Raw genomic sequence first — 19,446 nt, 5'->3', positions numbered from 1 at the left:
AGCTGCCTACCATAGAGTTCATTCGATTTTTTACTTTTTTTTTAAAGGCAAGTTACTTTTTTATCCAAAAGAGAAAAAAAATCACTCTTTCTGAGAGCTGGGGAAAACTTATTTCTCCATTTAAGAAAAGCAATTTGGAAGATTCAGGAATCAGTTCCAAATACAGTTGATGCAATTTCTTTTTCTGTTTTTACTTAACATAGTTTTATTGATTTGAATATACCATTACCAGAAGTAATTGAGGGGGGAAGGAGGTAGAACTGTCTACAATGATTTATTTTTCTGTCAAAATCTATATACCTGCTGCAGTCTCTTTTTAATATTATGGTGTATTGCCACTGGCAGAATATTGTCTAAGATTTTTGCTGCTTTATCAACAGCAAAATGCTCTTGTGACTTGTCCTGCCGCAGCTGTGGAGACAAAAATACATAGCCTTTAGTTTAACAGAATGCCTACCTGCAGTTTCTGTAGGGATATCATGCAGACTACAGGCAATGCAAGAGAAAGGTAAACCAACCAGTGTTTTCTGTAGGCCTGATCCTGCAGCCATTCACCTCTGAGTAACCTTCAAAGGGATTTTGCCTGTATGACTGAGAATTTGGCGTGTCAGTCAATGAAAAAGTGTGTTTGTGTGGGGGTTGGGACGGTTGGATTCTCACTTTACAGTGCTGAAAAATGAGACACAATGGTCCTTTTTTTTTTTTTTTTTTACAGCTGGGGTGACTTTATTTGTTACTGTATGAAATGACTGAGGCATTGCAGTCACAAGTTTATTATCACCAAAATTGAGAGTTGCTTAACTTAAGAGTGCAATGCAGCAATCATCAGTGCAACTCTCTGTTTTGTACTGTGCATATTAAAGCATCAAATCCAGCTCCACAAAAAGCTCCAGAGTACATCACAACCTCATTCTGCACTCTTGGTCCTGCTCAGACCACTGCATATTAGCTCAGATTTTGAGTCCCACTGTTCTGTGCTTACAAGTAACACAAAGCAGGGAAATGCAGTGGAAATGGCAGAAGGAGAGGAACAGAGCTAGTAGCTGCATTTTCAGAGTGGGATACATCCTGATAGAGCGTGGGTGGATATAGAGCTCAGAGTCAACTCTGCCTTGGTCAGATGCCATTGGTAGTGACAGTATACACCCCACAGAACAACAACTGTGACAACCAAACCAGTACTAACAGAGGCAAGTCTTGTCTCTGTCCAGGCATGGTCCAATTGGAAATGGCTGATGTACTGTGCCTTGGATCTCATTGCTAGAGGAGAGAGTCCATTTCTTCCCTAAGAGGCTCTTGCCCACTAAGGCAATCTAGGCATTATTTCTTTCAACCTGTCTCTTGTCATTCAAACCATTATCTCATGTTTGTTTTCAATAAACCAGAGGGAATGTGCTTCTTGTAACCCAAGGCTCCCAGAAGGGTAGGGTGAGAGAGCGCTATGCTCTGAGTCCCTTCCACAGTTTACAGTACAGATATATATACAATGATTTGTTTTCCCATTTTCAGTACTAGACAGCTTTTGCTGGTTCAGACAAGTCATTTCATGCTTACCTGTCTCTTTCTAGACAAAGTGTAGCGAGGCCCCAGTTAACCTTGCCAGTGAATCAGAAGACCTGCTGATCACAGAGGGGTCCCTCCTGGTTACAGGGTTTTGTTTGAACTGATCTTTTTCCCTATCTGAAAAGTCAGTTTTGTTGATGGTGGTTGTTTTATTTGTTTGTTTTGTTGTTGTTGTTGTTTTTGTTTTTTTTTGGCAAGATAGGTATGTGCCCCTGGGTTTCCAGATGTATAAATGACCTTGGATCATTTTTAGTCCCTCGCGGTGGTTCCTGAGTATATAAGAAGCATTTTGGAAAACCCAGAAGTCTGCAGATCCTCACAAATAGTATATATGCTTTAATAGCTAAGCTTTTGCTTGTTTCTCTAGTTTTCCAGCTACCTTGTAAGATCTTTACTGGATGACTAAGTAGCGTAGGAAAAGCAGCATATCTACAGTGACAATAAACAAAAAATTACCCTCATGTACCTCTACTGTACAGATAGATGAGACATCCTGATGGGCAGTGCTCGTGGTGTCACTGGCCCCTGTGCCACTGCCTCTTCATCAGAGTTACTTACGGTCTATACCAGTGCATGTGAAATCAGCCCCATGCCACATCTTCTTCTTTTCCCTTAACTCTCAGAGCCAGTTTCTCACTTTTATGATTCATTTCTTGATAAAACACAAACAAGTTCACAGGTTGTCTCTTCAGCCTGTTAATATCACATATATCTTTTTATGTGGAGGACAGATTTTTCCCCTTCCAGTAAGGAAAGGGATTAAGAAACTCAGATTTGACACAGTAATAGAAAGAGATTAAAGAATTAAAATAATTGGCACAGGAGTTATGGCACAGTTCTCATAGAACATGAAAGTGCTTTAGTGAAAATTTGAGAGGTCAAAATATAAAATTACTTTCCACCATGTTGCTAGTTTTCCCTTGCTGCTGTAGAAAAGCCCACCAGAGAACCATTTTCCCCTTCTACTTCAAGCAATATTGTTTCTCATTTTACAAAACCACTACATAAAATTTTGTGGTATGCCAGGTTTGATTCTGCTCCCTCTTGAATTTCTGAAAAGAAATCACCAACTATAAGTACAATAACTCTCAGAAGTTACACTGTCATGGAATACAAGGAGTTGGAATAAATGCAGAGTCCACATGTTGAAACCTATCTTGAAAAAGAGAATGTTCAACTTCATTTGGTCAGACATTCAGAAACAAGACTCTTTCCTTTTAAACACTATACTGCTGCAAAGAATGATTCTAAATTGATTTGACATTATTATACTGCAGTAATCTTCCCAAATCCATGCTAAATCAAATGCTTACAGTGTGCAACCTCTTATAGTCCCTTGTAGCTATGTATTCTATGGTTCTTCTACTGCAGTAATTTCCCCATCCTTCTCTAGAGAGATTTCGTTCTATATTTCCATACCATTGTTTACAATTACTTCAAAGTGCGGTAAAATAAGATAAGCATGGAAGTCTGTGCAAAGATCAAAGAAGACTGTCGTAACAGTTGTTTTGTATGCAGTTAAATCTTACAAAAATACAATTCCAGAAAGTCAGTGTTACAGAAAATGTGCTTCCACTGCAAGACAGTATTCACAACATTGGTCTGCGTGAAGGTTAAGGGAAATGTGTTTGAGCCCAAAGGCAGTCACACACTGAGGGCATTGCAGTGCTACACTTGACACCTCTTTCACACCACCAGCACTCAAAGAAGTGAGGTGGAGTTAACACTAACATGCACCAGTGTAACAGAGTACAGGATGCAACCCGTCTTGTTACAGTCTGATGTGAGGATTTCCAGAGAGAAAAGCACTTGCAGTGTACATACAGTAACATATCTTTATTGGTCTAGTAACACACAGGAACTATAGTAAATATTTTCAAATGCCACCTACCGGCACTTTATCTACTATTTACACAAATGCAACAATTTTACAGAAGGACAACGATTTTAGAGAAGGACTCTAGAAATTGAGTAAGTCTCATCAGCTCTCTGGCCAACAGTTGAGCAGACTTCAAAGCTAGACATTACAGCATTCTTCATGCAGCATGAATAACATACCTTTCTCTTGAGCAGTTCAGAGACCTGTAAATATGAACCAAATCTTTGTAAATCCACATGAAACAGTTGCAGTCAGTGGAAGAGCATTCTCACTGCAAGCAGGAAAGCTGGACTCTCCAGAACAGAAGTTATCCAGTTCTTGGTTCCAATGCAGATCTTATGGTAGATTTCTTTTGAATGTTCCAGCTCCTGGAGCCAAGACATTGCATGAGAGTATAAATTCTGTTTGGGAATATAATAATGCATATGTGTGTTTCTGAAAGGTGGTGGTGGGAACTTGAAAAATATTACTTCCATCAAACTTGGAAGCAAAGAAGCAAAATGTACCTACAGTACCTACAGCCTTTTTAATTATTATTTATTAAATCTTAGAGCTTAAGAGGAGGGGAAGAGCTGGTTGATTAATTTGTATAAGTGGGCTTGGCAACATTGCACAAGTTGAATGAGGAGGCTAACATCTCACAGGAACACTGTGGTGCAGCTGGTAAAAAATTCTGGATTTTCTCACTCACAAAGTCCTGCCTGCAAATTGCTTCACTGGTCAGTACATCTGATTGTTACTAATGATACATACTGATTATGTGAATGGAGCCTGGGCTATTTTGTGTTCCCCCTACCCCCGTCCCCACCTCCAACCCCTTGTTTTGGTACTAATGGTACCATCACTTAATGTGACACCCCTCTATATGGCTATTTTCCTTACAGAGCTGAAGTACCTAGAATGTTGAAAGAAATTATTTTAAAGATTTTAAGATAACACAAAATTAATGTAATGACACCAGAGTGATTCAATATAGCCACGTTTTTTTAGGACAAATTATTAGTCTTCTCCAACAAAGATTTATATTGCTTACAGAACTCACAAGTGATATTGAAGCTAGGGTCACATGAACCAGTTTAAAAGAAATTATAAATCTAAATGAACACATCTGAGCAAGAACCATGCTATTTTTTGAGACCAAAGAATGATTTATTATGAAAGTTATGAAACTTTGGACCCTATTATGTATTAAAGAAACCTATTTATGACCACATAGTTAAGTCTGAATTATTATGCTTATTCCAAGCACTGATTTTGCAAGATTTATGACTCAGTCACTCTACTATTTCCAGAGATGAAACTTGCCATTCATAACCACAATGAAGAAAAAAAGAAATCATGATTTTTTAAAAAACATTCAATCAAGCTTCAGAACTACAGAAGTGAAAAATGTTTTTATTGTTGTTACTGTTATTATCAGAAAAACGTCATACCTACTGAAAGAGGTCGTGACCATGTTTAGCTTAAAAAATGACTTATATTTAAGTCTACAATATTACTTGTGCTAAAGTCCCTGAGGTGTTTGAGCTCATTATTTACAGTATTGTTCTTCTAATGTAAATGTCTGAGAATTATTTATTTTGAAAAGCAGTTTTTGAAAGCTTATAATAAAAAGAGTAGCATTCATAAAATTATTTTATTGCACTCTGAGAAACTATCTAATTTGAATAAAAATAATTTCAAATCTTGCCACTGACATTTATAATGCATTCAGGTCAACAACAGTGCTGTTTTAGGCCAAGGAAAAAAAAAGGGAGTTATTCCCTTCCCTTACTATCCAGAGCTACCAGATATCAAATCTTTAGGGAATTATCTGAGAGAAGGATTCTTGATATCAGTGTCACATGCCCCCTGGACAAACAATAATTACTTGTCTTTACAGACTGAAGAGATAGCCAGGATGTAGAAGCCCTGGATTATAGCTGATCCATGTAATTCATTCCTGTCCTGAACTTAATTGCAAATGTGGAATACATTCCCTTGGAACACCATGGTAGTCAGTTTTTAACCAGTCCATGACTTCAGATGAGAGATTTCTGAGAATAGCCCATAGGTTTTATTTAGTGTTTACTGCAAGAAAATATTTGGCTGAAAGAACTACCTCAATCTTGTGTGTTTGTGTCCTCCCCACATAACACTTTGACTGTACTAAATTTATCTATTCTCACTTTGTGGAACTAAATGTATTCTTCCATGGTTTTCTTTAGACACAGACAAAAAAATCCTCTTGGAATAGGGGCAGCCAGATTTTGTATAGTGAAAATTGGGTGTTTATCAGTGCCTCAGCAGACTCACAGACCAACACCTTGAAGGCAACAAGCAACAAACATGTTTGACCTAGATTGATTTTCACTACCTGAAGATCACATATCAGGTATTTTTGTGACAGTTCTGTTCCCTTACTAAAGGATCCTTGCCTCACCAACACGAGATGTGGCTCTGAAGATGGTTTTACCAGACCTGAGATGTTCACTCATCATGTAAAATCAACGGGCATCTGTTCAGAATTTTTAACTGAAACCAGTAATTTCAGCTCCAAGTAAAATTTGAAAATTTGGTAGTGAGAAGTCATTGTTTTGTTTTGGAAAAGCAGAAGGCAATTTTGAACAGCTACCTATTAGGAAATACCTGATGGTTAATAGTTGAAGGAAGTCTGCAAATTATTGTTCTGAGACAGTTTAAATGTTTTTCAGATTTTTCATTTTTTATAGTATTTTAAAGAACAAGGGTACCCAATTTGTACACTCAGAAGCCCTAGCTCATTCACAACTCCTATGGCTTTCAGGCTTCCATTTTCTTAATGCCTGAAAACAGAAGCTGAAGTTCTCTGTGCTTCCAGGTGACAGAAGACTGGTAGCACTAGGGAAATGGGGCAAGACTTTTGCTGTTTGGGTGACCACACATGCAAAATAAGGCACGTTTGAGTGCTAATGGCCAAATGCTTGGTAAATTCCCTGTTTGTCAAGTGTAGTCTTCTAGGTTAGGGAAACTATCCATGGTAGAAAACACAAATTTTGAGCCCTCAGTTACACAGGACCAGCTTTTGTATTACTAAATAAGGGCACATTGGAAATTAAATATGTTTCTTTTGGAGCATGCTGGAGGACATGGAGGATGTTAGCATTATGACCATTAAATGTGTGTCAGAATCACAGAACCACAGAATCTCAGAATGGTTGAGGTTGGAAAGAACCTCTGAAGATCATCTAGTCCAAGCCCTCTGCTGAGCAAGATCACTTAGAGTACATTGTGCAGGATGGCATCCAGTAGGGTTCTGAATATTTCTAGAGAAGGAGGCTCCACAACCTCTCCGCAAATCCATGCAGCACTATGAACCACATCCAACACTGAACTGTCATGGTTATTTTTAAGGCAATTCAGTTGGCATGGTAAAGTTTTCCATTAATTGTGAATATACGCTTGTATGTCTTCTGTTTTCTTCTTATTTTCTCTTGTTTGTATGCTTTTGTTATGCAATGAGCAGAGTATAATAATTATAATGTCATTAATCAGACAGCTTATTTCACCAAAGTATCAGGATAAGTGTAACAGAAATTCAGTGATGACAATGTCATTACCCATAGCTTTCTAGGTCATACTTGAGTGAGTTCCAGAGATTGCACAAGTATGTATAATTTCTAGTTTCCTACTGATTGGTATTATTGACCATGAAGTTTTGTTGACATGTTTGGAAACCTCAAAAAGGATGTACAAAACACTGCCTCAGGCTTTATTGTCTCTTGGAGAAACCCTAAAGAGAATATTGGGCAACTGCTTGCCTGTGTTGAGGGCTTGATTATTTGTAAGCTTCAGAAGTCTTTTTGCACATTGCTGATTAGTGTGTATATCAAGACATTAGTTGCATCCACTGTGCATACAAACCTTTTGATATGCCACTGCTTGTCACTTTTTCCCATTCTCCTACATTCCTTGTTTTTCTATGGCCACATTCCTGCAAGGAACAAAAATGTTACATGGGGAAACAAAGGGTGACATAGGAAGCATTCACAGTCTCAAAAACAAAATAATAGCAAATGATGAGACCAGCTTTCCTGACAATGTAAAATGTCATACCTCTGCAGACTTTACCTGGCCTATGTTTTTTGTTTGAACCTGGCATAATGCCTCTCATTGTATGGCTGACTTCTGAAGTGACTAATTTATTTACACAGTAACTGTGCCCTGAGCTCACTGCAACAGAACCAGCAGGGAAGCTGTCCTGGTTCTCAGGCCAGAGGAGGGTAGAAAACAGCAGGAGGTCTCTTAGGTCATCTCTCCAGTGACTAAAGGCAGGCAAGAAATGAGAAAACTTTCAGCCACTGTTTAAACAGCCAGGTCCTGTAGCAGAATTCCAGGTAGGATAGAATGTACAAACACTGTTTGCACTCTGCAGAAGAGTTCAGCAGGTGGCCATGAGCCATTAAGAACATTTGGCTCTACTTGCAGGACAATGAGTAAAATCCAATAGCAGAATGTCCCCTGCATGGCATCTTGGCATCTGTATATGGTCCAGTGTGTAGTCATCAACACCTGCCCCTTCCCCTACCAGACCTGCAAGGGGAAGCCCAGAATTCCAGCCAGGAGGAGGTCAGATTAAGCTTCATTTCTGAAGTAGATTTAAGTAGTTTGAAGGTTTATTTATTTATTTATTTATTTTAATACATCATAACACCACTCTAATTCTTAAAGCAGGAATAATTATTTGGACATTTTGGACAAAAACAAACAAACAAACAAGCAAAAAACACTATAATAATTGTGTGAGATGTGACTGTGATATCAGGGAGCTAGAGTCAGTTTTTTGGAAGTGTGTTTCCAGAACCTCATCAGATATTTCACGTGCATGTACATTTGTACCAGTAATTAAGAATAACCAAGCCTGAAAGTCTGCACACCTCCCCATTTATTCTTGCAAGGCCATAGTCAGCTTTCCCTTAGAAAGAAACTACAGATAAATGAAAGTGATGCTGGTTTCAGATTGCATTAACTTGTAGAGCCTTGTGCACAAAAGGACCACTCACATAGTTGTTCCTATGAGGCATCACATAGAGTTTGGCCCTTTTTAGGAAACTCATTACTTAACAATACATTATTGTGTTTGATTGAATTGGCACAGATATGCTTGGCAAAGCTGCAAGAAGAATCTACGTTTTCAGGCCAAATATTTTCAACCTGTGTGTGCCTGTGTTCAGGTCTGATAAGGTTATCTGTGGTGCATATGCTCCTAATTAAAAGGTTACATTCTTGTACTGTCCATAAAGGCTTCAGGGAGGTTGCATTAGATGCTGAAAATATCCATCTGTAAAGGCAAGTCTGCCCTTGGCCAAAGCTAGATCAGGGTCTCCATGCACACCTCTTCTTATATACCTATGATTTTTGCCTCCCTGCTTGCATCACCCCCCAGCTCAATAAAAGAGTGGGACAGTGCCTTATTCAACCTCGTCTGCAGTCTATTTGGTGTGGTGGTTACAGACGCAGAAATATAGGATTGCATATTTTTGTGCTTGATGAAGTGATTGAAGCAACTCTCTCATGCCTTATATACAGGCTTTAACCTTTCTCAGCTATGTTTTGGAGTGAGCCCGGACCCTTTGCTGTCCATGTGCACTAAACGCACGCTGAACATGCCTACCGGTTGTCTCTGACTGGAGGTCTTAAAGAGAAGGTTCTGTGTTTGGGTAGGAACAAGGTACTCAGCTTACTCAATCTTTTGTCCACATACACTGGTATCTTTAGTGTTTATATATGACAATAAATTTACTATTGTTATAATTTATATTTTTATAAATATGTATATTTAATTAAATATAAATATAAAGTTATTTATATAAGTTTATTATATTTAGTCTACTAAACTTGTAGACATACTGCAGGCATATCCCAGGCAGGGGTTCTAGGGCTGTGGATGGATTTCAGTCTTCCCATTTGCAGCCTCATTTTAGGTGCCATTGCAGCTACTCTGGTTCTCTTGTATAAGCATGGGTACACTGGAAAATTAGGGCTGCCTGAGCTGCCAGTTTGTCTTCCTCTAACCTGATATAAGAACAGGTTTTACAGTACTTTAACTTAATCAAATGTTTGTTTTTTTAAGGTAGTAATACTAGTATAATTCTTATTGTATGCACAAGTATTTTAGGCTAACAATTACTTAATAATTGTATACTCTCCACATACAAAAGAAATTATATTGGGAGCTTTGCCACAGATGGAAGATTGTACTACTTTGACGACATGAGTCTTATCAGAACAATGCATTTCTGACATTTTTAGAGACTTTAGACTTGCAACAGTCCAGTTTTTGTGCCTTATGTATATTGTGTTGCATTTTTAAAGGCCAAATGCATATTTCTATCATTAGAATAGGACTACTTAAAGACATTGATTACAAAACATTAAGTTTTGCAAAATGATGTCAGTTTTTCACTGGTCAGGGAGAAATTTTGTTCCTTCAGTCTAAAAATATTCCAGTTTCCAGACAGCTTCATTTCATCTGCCTTTGTCTCAGTTAGTCTTCCTTCCACCGTTTTGTCTTTTCTGTATATGGATGTAGACCTGCTGCTAGTGCTGTGGATCTTCCTGACTCTTCTTTCCTGTTCTCTGTTTCTTTCTTCCCATTCTTCTTCCCTAATGGCAATTCCTTTGCTCTCTGATGGATTCCCAAGTCTCTAATCAGAATTTACTCCTCCCACTCTTGCAATGTCTTCCCCAACCATTTCCTTACTACCATACTTCTCTTTTTCTCTGCCTTGGCAAAATGTTTCTCTGATGTCAAGAGCAAAATAAAATCTCTGAATCTATAGTATCAGTTCTTACCTGGAAGGTTTTGTTTGCCAGCATGAGGACTAGATTTTTTTTTTCCCTATTTTTAATGCTATCTCCTGCAGAAAATATTTTTTAAGAAACAGCTGGCTGTTTAGGAACAGACGCTTGGATGTTCTTCCTGTGCAGTGATAAAAGCTTTTCTTCCTTGGTTGAGCAAGATATTTATTTATTTATTTATTTATTATTTTTATTTTTTATTTCCACTGAAGGACTGGTTTGGCTTAGTCTCAAAAAGCCCACTACTGTAAAAATTTCAGATGCAGGTCTTTTGTGTGTTATTAGATTCAAAAGCAGGTCATGAAAAGGAAGCAGCCTCTGAATGGAGCAGCATCTGACCAGATGCGTGGATCATGATGCCACCTCTGGTGACCCTGATTAAGCAGCCATAGATGTAAAGTACCTTTCTTGACCCTAGTTTTCTTGGCCTCCGTTCAACTATTTGTCTGAACACAAATGCCTCTCTGCCCCTCTTATTTAAACAAGTGCAACCTGTTTACCCAGGGAGACAATTGCTTTGGTTGCCTTATCCGTGTCAGTGGTAACAAGCTGTGGAGGGAGGCCGTGTCTGCTTTGCTGCAACCACGTATAACAATCCTGTATGTCCACCTGCACAAGCAAAGGAGAGTGGGGGCAAGGACCCTTCTCACCTCTGTGTAGTTTCTGGCATTCAGACATATACAGAAACTTCATATCTCTCTCCCTGGAGTGAGATCTGGGCCGGTAGTTCATGTCACTCATGTTCCACATGTTTATACATGAGCGTAGCAGCAGTTGCTGATCTTTGAGCTCCCACAACCTTGGTAAAAATGCCTTCAGGAACACTTCCCTCTGCACCTTCCCCCCACTACCGGATGTGGCTTACAGCCACAATCCAGCCCTTAGATTGCAAATGGCTTGGAGCAGGGATTATGCTTCTCTTTTATGTTAAACAAGAGCAACCCACACTGAGTGTGCTCATTAAAAAATCATGTTGTTCAACACTGATCCCTTGGGCTATAGTTAGAGCGCCGCAACATAACTTGCAAGAGACAGGTTGGATTCTCAGGCCAGCCAGGCTCAGAAAAGGATGAGCGGACAGCAAAACAATCTGTTGGAAGAATAAATCCCACACTTAGGGTAGAACAATAAGGCAGCCTTCAGTGGAAGACAATCTTAACAATACGACTGCTTAAATGAATTTAGGAAGGATCCTAACAGGTATGCAAAAGTGGCTGTTTCTGTCAACCAGAAAGATAAGTTATCGGCCAGAGTGCATCACAAATCACATTAAAAACAAATTAAATAGTACCTTGTGCCATTACTAGAAGGTGTATTTCCTGGTTTTACCTGTCCAGGAAGCCTACCCATCTATAAAGACCACATGTGTAGGTGGATAAGTGACACAAGAAAGAGAAAAATGACTAAGTAGCTAAGCTTATTGTGCATGTTATTAACTTCATAAATGTCCCTAATGATTCTGCTATGGGTGAAGTGCATAAGGGAACTAGCAAAGATAAAAGATGTTAGACCACATAGCATTTTAAGGATTCCAGGCATAAAATAGATGCATCACTTGAGCTGAAAGCAGAATGATGTCTTGAGAAAAACATTCGGACTTTTTTTTTCCTCTTTTCTTTTCTTTTTTTTTTTTTCTTTTCTTTTCTTTTTTTTTTCTTTTTCTTTTCTTTTCTTTTCTTTTCTTTTCTTTTCTTTTCTTTTCTTTTCTTTTCTTTTCTTTTCTTTTCTTTTCTTTTCTTTTCTTTTCTTTTCTTTTCTTTTCTTTTCTTTTCTTTTCTTTTCTTTTCTTTTCTTTTCTTTTCTTTTCTTTTCTTTTCTTTTCTTTTCTTTTCTTTTCTTTTCTTTTCTTTTCTTTTCTTTCTAAGTACTAGGAACCTTAAGTGGAGAGAACAAGATCCTACCCACAGTTGCAGCTCCAGCAGTTTTGACAGGCCCAGGCCTGTCTGAACAAATTCTTCCATGAAATATCTTCTTGTTGTAGCCTGTTGATCTGTCTTACCCATCTCCATCCACCCGCACAGGGACATTTGCACATCAGAGATCTCTGAGAACAACTGAGATACAAAAGAGGGAGGAGAGAAGGTGACTGTTTTCTAGGGGAGGGGGGTGGGGGTGGGAGGGAAGAACCAATTGCATTAGTAATCCCTGTATTCCCCGGTCCATTATTTGGGGGTGATATTTGTTAGGCAAGTACCTCTGCATCACATTAGTGGGGAGGCAGCTCAGTAGTTTGAACTTCAACGCTCTACCGGTGTGAGGTGAAGGAAGCAAAAGAGAAACTTCTCCACTGTTAAAACCGCCAGTGTGTTATTCACTGTTGGGATAAAACAGACTGAAGCTTTAAAGAATCTGGCAGAGACACAGATAACACTGAAAAGCGATGTCTCTGCTGTGCAAGACAGGGTGCAAGATTAAAAGGATATATGTGACACAATATATATCACAAAGGATATATGTGTGTTGAGGTCATTTAGAGCTGTGTTTCTCTGCCTGTGGTCTGCAGAATACCAACGATCTATCAAAGGTGATCCTCAGAAAGAGTCGACTATTTAAATTACAAAAATAATATAATTTCCTCTATTTTTTTCCCATTCATGTAGGTGAGTTTGCCAATGAAACAGGGAAAAGATGTGAGAAGTAATAAAAAATCACTCAGAGAGAATACCGGGCTGTACGTGAACACAGCTGTGACGGTGCTGCACAGACTAGGCCATGACTGCCCTTTGAAGAAGTCAAACAAGAAAAGACTGACAACAACCAAGTCCTGCAAGCAGTTTGGCATCTGACTTTTTTAACGCGTGAGAACTTTCATGCTTTTTGCATGAAGATAGTTATATAGGAAACCCCAGATCACATACTAATGGCCTGATCAACTGTGCTTTTAGCTACCCATTACCACTATGGCACTCCTCTTTTTCCTTCTCCTTATCAATGCAGACACAAACCTTATGCTTTCATGGGCTTTGTCTGCATGAATTAAACTAGCGCTTATTTTATCAGAAGGCAGGGAAAGGAAAAAGTGACCGAAAGTCTCAGCATCATTCTTGTTCACCTGCACAACCTAATCAAAGACATCCACAATCAATGGGGGCGCATGAGAAGGCTTCCTTTACCCTGTGGAAATTTTGCTGCTCAAAAAGTGATGGACTAGCTACATCACCCTTTTTCTCTTTGCACTGGAAAGTTGGCATTTTACCAGCATATTGCCCTGATGTCTGGACAGTTTTGACAGCTGGGGCAAGTAAACCATATTGTCCTAAGTAAACAGCCTGTGTAGCCTAAGCACTCATGTTCTGTGTCACTGACACCAGCAGTGATCTGACTTTGGATCAGCAGACGAGAGATCCTTCCTCTGCCTCTGGATCCAGAAGGGGCACGAGGCACACATCCTGCCTTCCCTCCTGGGAAGCCTCAGGCACGTTTTGAAAGACTTCCTTGCTTGTGACTGGGAAGATAAGCTTTTGGACCTAAAAATACCGTCAATTTGGCCTGCCATGGTACCATCTGGAGATCGTTTGTAATTACTATAGTTGTTGGGTTAGCGCACACCCCTTCCAATAGCTGGTGGAGAACTGATGATAACTACCATGAAAATGGCATCTTTATTTATAGCAATGCTGAGAAAGTGCTTAATTGGTTAAAAAGCTGAAAAAAAAATGCTCTTCTTAATATAGATTTGAGTTCAGCAACAAAAATGGTAATAATTATCAGAAATGTATTTCAGAAATGCAACATTTTATTAATCTGGAAGCAAATAAGTTGCTTACTAACGAATGTCAGGAGGGTAAGGTGGTGTCCTTTCCTTGGAGTTCCCTTCCCCAGGTGTTATTTTATGCCTCAAATGATAAAAGACATTTTGCTGCTGCTCAATGGGAGAAAGCAAGCTTGTAGTACAGAGTATGCAGGCACAAGTGAACCAGTTTTTTCCAGCTGGAACTAGGTTGTTGCTATAGCAACATCCAAATGATAGACAGATTTTCTGAATGTGCAGTGGTCTACTGTGATAACAGAGCTTCCAGGATTTCTACTAAATAGCTTCAAACTTGTGAGAATGCAATAAAACCAAATGCCACATCTTTGAAATAACACAAGCAAACAAAAGCCAGTGCAATAACAAAACCATTTTTCACCTAGCTTTCAAATAAAAACCCCACTTAACACATAGCATTTATATTCCTAGACAATATCTTCCTGCCAATCTCTTTTTAGTGCACTGGCATACCAAATGACAGACCACACTCCAAGTTTAACACCACCTACAGACCCATTCAGTATGGTGGCACGCAAAGCGTTGTGTGCACAAGATGCTAGTTCCTTCAGTCTTTTTTTAGGATGCATGCTGCCTGCACATCAGTGAGGATCCCATTGAGTCAGTGAAGCCTCGCAAGAACACCCCACTCTCTTCATCACTATGTTTTGCAGCACGGAGACTAACTGGCTGAGCACATGTTGGAACAGATAATATATTCATACACAATCCAAAAAGTAGTTTCCCTGGGCCACTTCCATTAAAAATAAAACATACCTGCATCAGCCATGTCCCCTTTGAACACACTGGACACATAGTTTCGTTCAAAGCAGCTTCCTCCTCTGCTCTTCCTGCTCTGCTCCATGGGAGGAAGGTCCAGGATTTTGGAAGAAATCCTTTCCTGAGCACAGCCGGGGCTCATGAGCTCTGCAGAGACTATTTGGCTGTGTCTCTTCATCATCCATTACCTCTCAGTGGGAATGCTCCTGCACTGTCTGCAGTCTGCAGCTTACAGTGTGTTTAATGTCCTTTTGCCCCAGTACCCAATCCCTCAGGCAGCTCCTCTCCCTAGGAAGCTGCTGCCAATTATATTGGTGAAATCTTCCAGTGAACTTAGCCTGTTGTCTGTAAAGATGTTTTTTTGTCCCTAGTGGAATGTAGCTGTAAATCCAAGACAGAGGTTTTGACCTGTTTGTGTGTACGAAATGTAGTCTGTACTTAGATTACCCTCAACACCCTTAGATCTGTAACCTAGTTATTACTGATGACTTCATCCTCACAAGAGACCTGGTATATAGGAAGGTTTTAATAGCAGCTTTGATGTAAAAGCAGCTGGTAACTTGGAGACCTTTGCACAAAAGAGAAGTCCTGGGTGGAGCTGGAAGCCCAGTTCTCTTCATTTCAGGGCTTGGATCTTAGGCACACAACCTTTCTTCTAACAAGTGTTTCCAGATTAGATAGAGAAGGTAAACTTTCATATATGTTAAAAACTCAGTGTCTACGGAAGGGTGTTAGAAGCCAAAAGTCGCACGTGCTTTCAGGCATGGTAGTAGATATATGACTTAGGAATTAATTAATAAAGAAAAAAATAACTTACAGTTTAGTTAAATAAAATTATATGCATTTGAATTTTGGTGGGTTTTAGTTATCTTAATACTTAAGACCACATTGGAACATACTTTTCCTCTTGCTTATGTGGTTTATACAACTTTGATAACGTCCTGCAGTAAGGCTCAGCTAAATGAAAAGATGAATTGTCTTTATGATTCACGAGGCACTTTGGATAATTAATTACTCGGCATTTATGGTTTGGCATGTGGTCATCAATCGTTCAAAAAATTCACATTTGTAAACATATCCTTTGCAGCTGGTCTTCTTATGTCAGACTTCAAAATGACTGGTGGAGATATAAGAGAGCTATAAATGTTTTTCTTTGAAATTTACTGGTTGTGCTCCAGTTTATTTCTTGTGGGAAAAATTAAGCAACAGATGTGGGAGGACAGGAGCACTAAGAAAAAATGGTAAATTATCTTGAATGGTTCTCAGATTCACTTTCTTTTCCCTATTTCATTAGTAGATCTTGGAATCTCTAAACCCTCCTTGCTGTGGCTTGGATCTGGCAGCATTGTTCTGGTGTTAGGATGGCTTTGTGAAAATTTTTGAAAAGTCTGAGGTCAGGTAGGAGGAAAAAAGATTCCTGAAAGAGTAGGCTTTATTTATTTATTTATTTATTTTTAATAAAAAAAATAAAAAATCATGGCTTACAAAACAAATCTTAATACTCTATTTTATGTTTTCAAATCATGCAGTGATTTGATGTGGCAGAAATCAAAACTGTTTGAGCTAAAAACTTTTGTGCTGGGGATGAATTTTGCTACATGAGACAGGTGCACTGCAACTAGCTGATTCCAGCACTGCATGATTCTGGTTCATCACCACCCAGGGTGGTGCTCAGCTGCTCAGAGCCCTGAAAGAGGCAGACACTACATAAGGAAAAAGAAATGCCTGCTTATACATATGGGGGCCACAGGATCATTCAGACAGACTCATCTTCAGGTTTCTTGAGCAATCTTATTTCTAGCATTTCCTAACTTAGAAACACTTGTCATTTCAACCTGTATACTTTGTACAAAGTAAATGACAGTCATTATATATATATGCATGCATGGAAATACAGAGAGCGTACGCTGCATCTATTTTTACAAGTGATACAGGAAACTAAACACCGCTCATTTAAATTATAATGTCTTCTGGTTTCGCTCGGTCGCTTTTATAAAGAGCATACTATTGTTCTTAAAATCTGATAACCGTAACACAGGGCGGAACTTTTATCTGCCTTAAATGCAGGCTTCAGCTACAGACATGTTGAAGGACGTGTATTTAGAATTAGAAGGATTCTTGGCTGACACAAAGCATGCAAACATCTGCACGGTTTGTGCTGAAACAGTAACTGTTGTAAGGAAGAACATCTCTTGGGAGGCCACAACCCAGGCATCTGGCCAAGAGTAGGTACAATTTCGGTGATCACACAGGTTCCACATGCAGATCATCGTGACTCTCACGCTTGTTCAGTTTGACCTTCTGGCAGGTCTGCTGTTGGTTTTCTGGTCCTGTACACTTGTCTGGCTCTTTCTTCCTAATATTTCACTATCCCCACACACAAGGGAAAGCCATGATCCCCCACATCCAGTAAGTATTTTCCAATCGTGTTTTGGATGTGGAGGAATAGGAGTCTTTAGTACAGGTGGGTTTGTGGTTCAGTAAGATATTAAAAGGTGAGCAAATCTGTTTATCTGCTGCATATAAGACCTGACAAAACTCAACAGTGCCAGTGTTGATAGCATTTTGTCTTTCAGGGTGTAAACCTGCAGTCTGTTAATGTTGCCTGCATGCTTAATTCACAGCACTTCGAAGGCATAGAGAAGCCAAAAGTGGAGTAAGGGATAGGGTGAGTCAGGTTCTAGATACTATAAAGTCACATGCAGCATGTGTGCAAGGCACGCAACACTCTCTAGTGCTGGGACCACAGATTGCTGTATTGAGACATAGGAGAAATAGCCAGCTCCGGCCGTAGTAGAAGCAGGGATGTTCACTTTATCTGCATTTATCTTTGCTTGCCTCAGACATTGGGTTCATTAGCAATTATTGCAGGTTCATTTGTGCTGTGGTTTATGGATAAGGAAGACAGCTCTGAAGGCTGGTTCACAGTATCAGTTCTTCCCTGGTAAACAGGTTAAAGGAGCATCATGCTCTGATCATGAGGCTGAGCAAGCACTATGCAAAGGAACATGTGGACAATAAAAACTCCTTGAGTACTACTGTGAAGCATTTTTTTACTTATGCAGAATGGAGGTCAGAAGTGCATAGCTTGTGCTGTGCGGGATTTAGAGGCTTGTGTGCTTAGAAGCAGTAGTGAGGTATCCAGAAAGAAGAATCCAAGGGAAATAAATCAATAGTGTTGCATTATGTGTTATGAAAAACCTTCAGAAATGTTTAACATAGTTATCTAAATTAATGCAGCAAATGAGTTTCAGCATAAATTATGCAGTCATTTTCTCTCCTACTGATGCACATGATAGGGAAAGAGATTTTGCATTGCTAAATAAAGAGAGAACGTGGGGTAGAGATACCTTTGCATATCTGGACTACGTCTTGCAGCATATAGAAGGCCACTTGTTTGCCTGCCAGTTATGCCTGGCTATGTTAGAGAAGCTTTATCTCGCAATAGCTATTTTCACCTGCACATGATGATACAGACTTTTTTTTTTTGGGGGGGGGGGGTGTAGGCGGTGAGTGGGAGAGAGGTGTGTAGGGGGGTAATGTGTGGAGCGATGTTTGTTTTACATCTGTTTCTAGAAGCTGCAGTTCAGGTGTAGTTATACCAGTATGAAAGTACCGTTTGAACTAGGGGAACTCATTTTGCAGCCTGAAGCAGAATGAGCTGTACCAATAGAAGCACATGTAACAATTATAATTGCACTGGGACCCAGGGAAGCTAGAATGGTTTCTTTACTAGTGCAGCTAAAGCTGCAAGACTTGTTAATGTAAGTAAGTCTTTAGATGAATTTTTCCCACTCAAGGTGTTCCCACGGGAAACAACCCCAGCTTCCTCAGGCCTTTCAATTCAACATGGAATGGAGTGAAAGAAGTGGGGGTCCTAAGCTGGTTATGTGCAACAAGGTAAGATGTTCTTAGACCCAGAACTTCAGAAATATGTCTGGTTTCTTTCTGAATACCAAGCAAATGGAGTCTCTGGGCGGTGTAATAATGGTTTCATTTTTACCAGCTTGATCACTTTTATTTGTGAATAAAGCCATTGGATTCTGTTGGGAAATAAGCATGTTGTGTAAGCTTGCTAGCCCTACTCCAGCTAATTCACACCAAACAACCTGAAACCACTGCACACACTCTCCTGCTGTCTTATGACCACTGCAAAATTGTCTGCAAATGGTCTGAAGGACACTGTTTCAGCTAGAGGCTTGCCAAGTGCACAGCACCTCAGCATAAAGAGATAAGACAAGAGAGAATTTACTTCAAATTGAACAATCTTAATTATACAAGGAGAATAACTTTTCTGAGAAAAATGATGTCTTTCTCTGACTTTTTGTGCTTCAGGGATTCTTTTTGCTTGATTTGTTTTTACATTCCTTTTAAATATGTGTGAAGCAGATGAAGGTTTGGTTTGGGACAGGTTTGCTACATCCACATCTGTCAGAGCCTAAACCATGCTCTGACATTTCTTTAACTTTCTCAGAGCTTGAATTCAAGATCTTGGGTTCTCTGCTCCTGGCCTGCAGTGGACATGTTTGAAGAGGGCCATCCTTGAATCATGCTGTGGTCAAGTTGAGGTTGGTCCTAGAGTGCAAATGTGCCAAATGTGTATTAACAAATCATTCTGTCACCTCTATTCCTTTCAATGTTAAATCTCATAGAAGAC

General features: G+C 39.4%; 1 protein-coding gene and 1 long non-coding RNA gene across 2 annotated transcripts in view; one reads left to right on the top strand and one right to left on the bottom strand.

The window, feature by feature from the left end:
• Window positions 1-19,446, top strand: part of ST6GAL2 (ST6 beta-galactoside alpha-2,6-sialyltransferase 2) — a 180,267-nt gene that overhangs the window by 84,724 nt on the left and 76,097 nt on the right. The gene's annotated exons all lie outside the window — the stretch shown is intronic.
• Window positions 1,870-18,223, bottom strand: LOC106014847 (uncharacterized). The gene is made up of 3 exons (XR_001186465.5): window positions 14,787-18,223; window positions 7,325-7,394; window positions 1,870-3,810 (listed from the first exon to the last, which is right to left on the bottom strand). It is a non-coding gene; the product is annotated as an uncharacterized lncRNA (long non-coding RNA).

This window comes from Anas platyrhynchos, chromosome 1 (assembly GCF_047663525.1).
Source record: "Anas platyrhynchos isolate ZD024472 breed Pekin duck chromosome 1, IASCAAS_PekinDuck_T2T, whole genome shotgun sequence".
Taxonomy (NCBI): Eukaryota; Metazoa; Chordata; class Aves; order Anseriformes; family Anatidae; genus Anas; species Anas platyrhynchos.
This window is presented reverse-complemented; position numbering and strand designations above follow the sequence as displayed.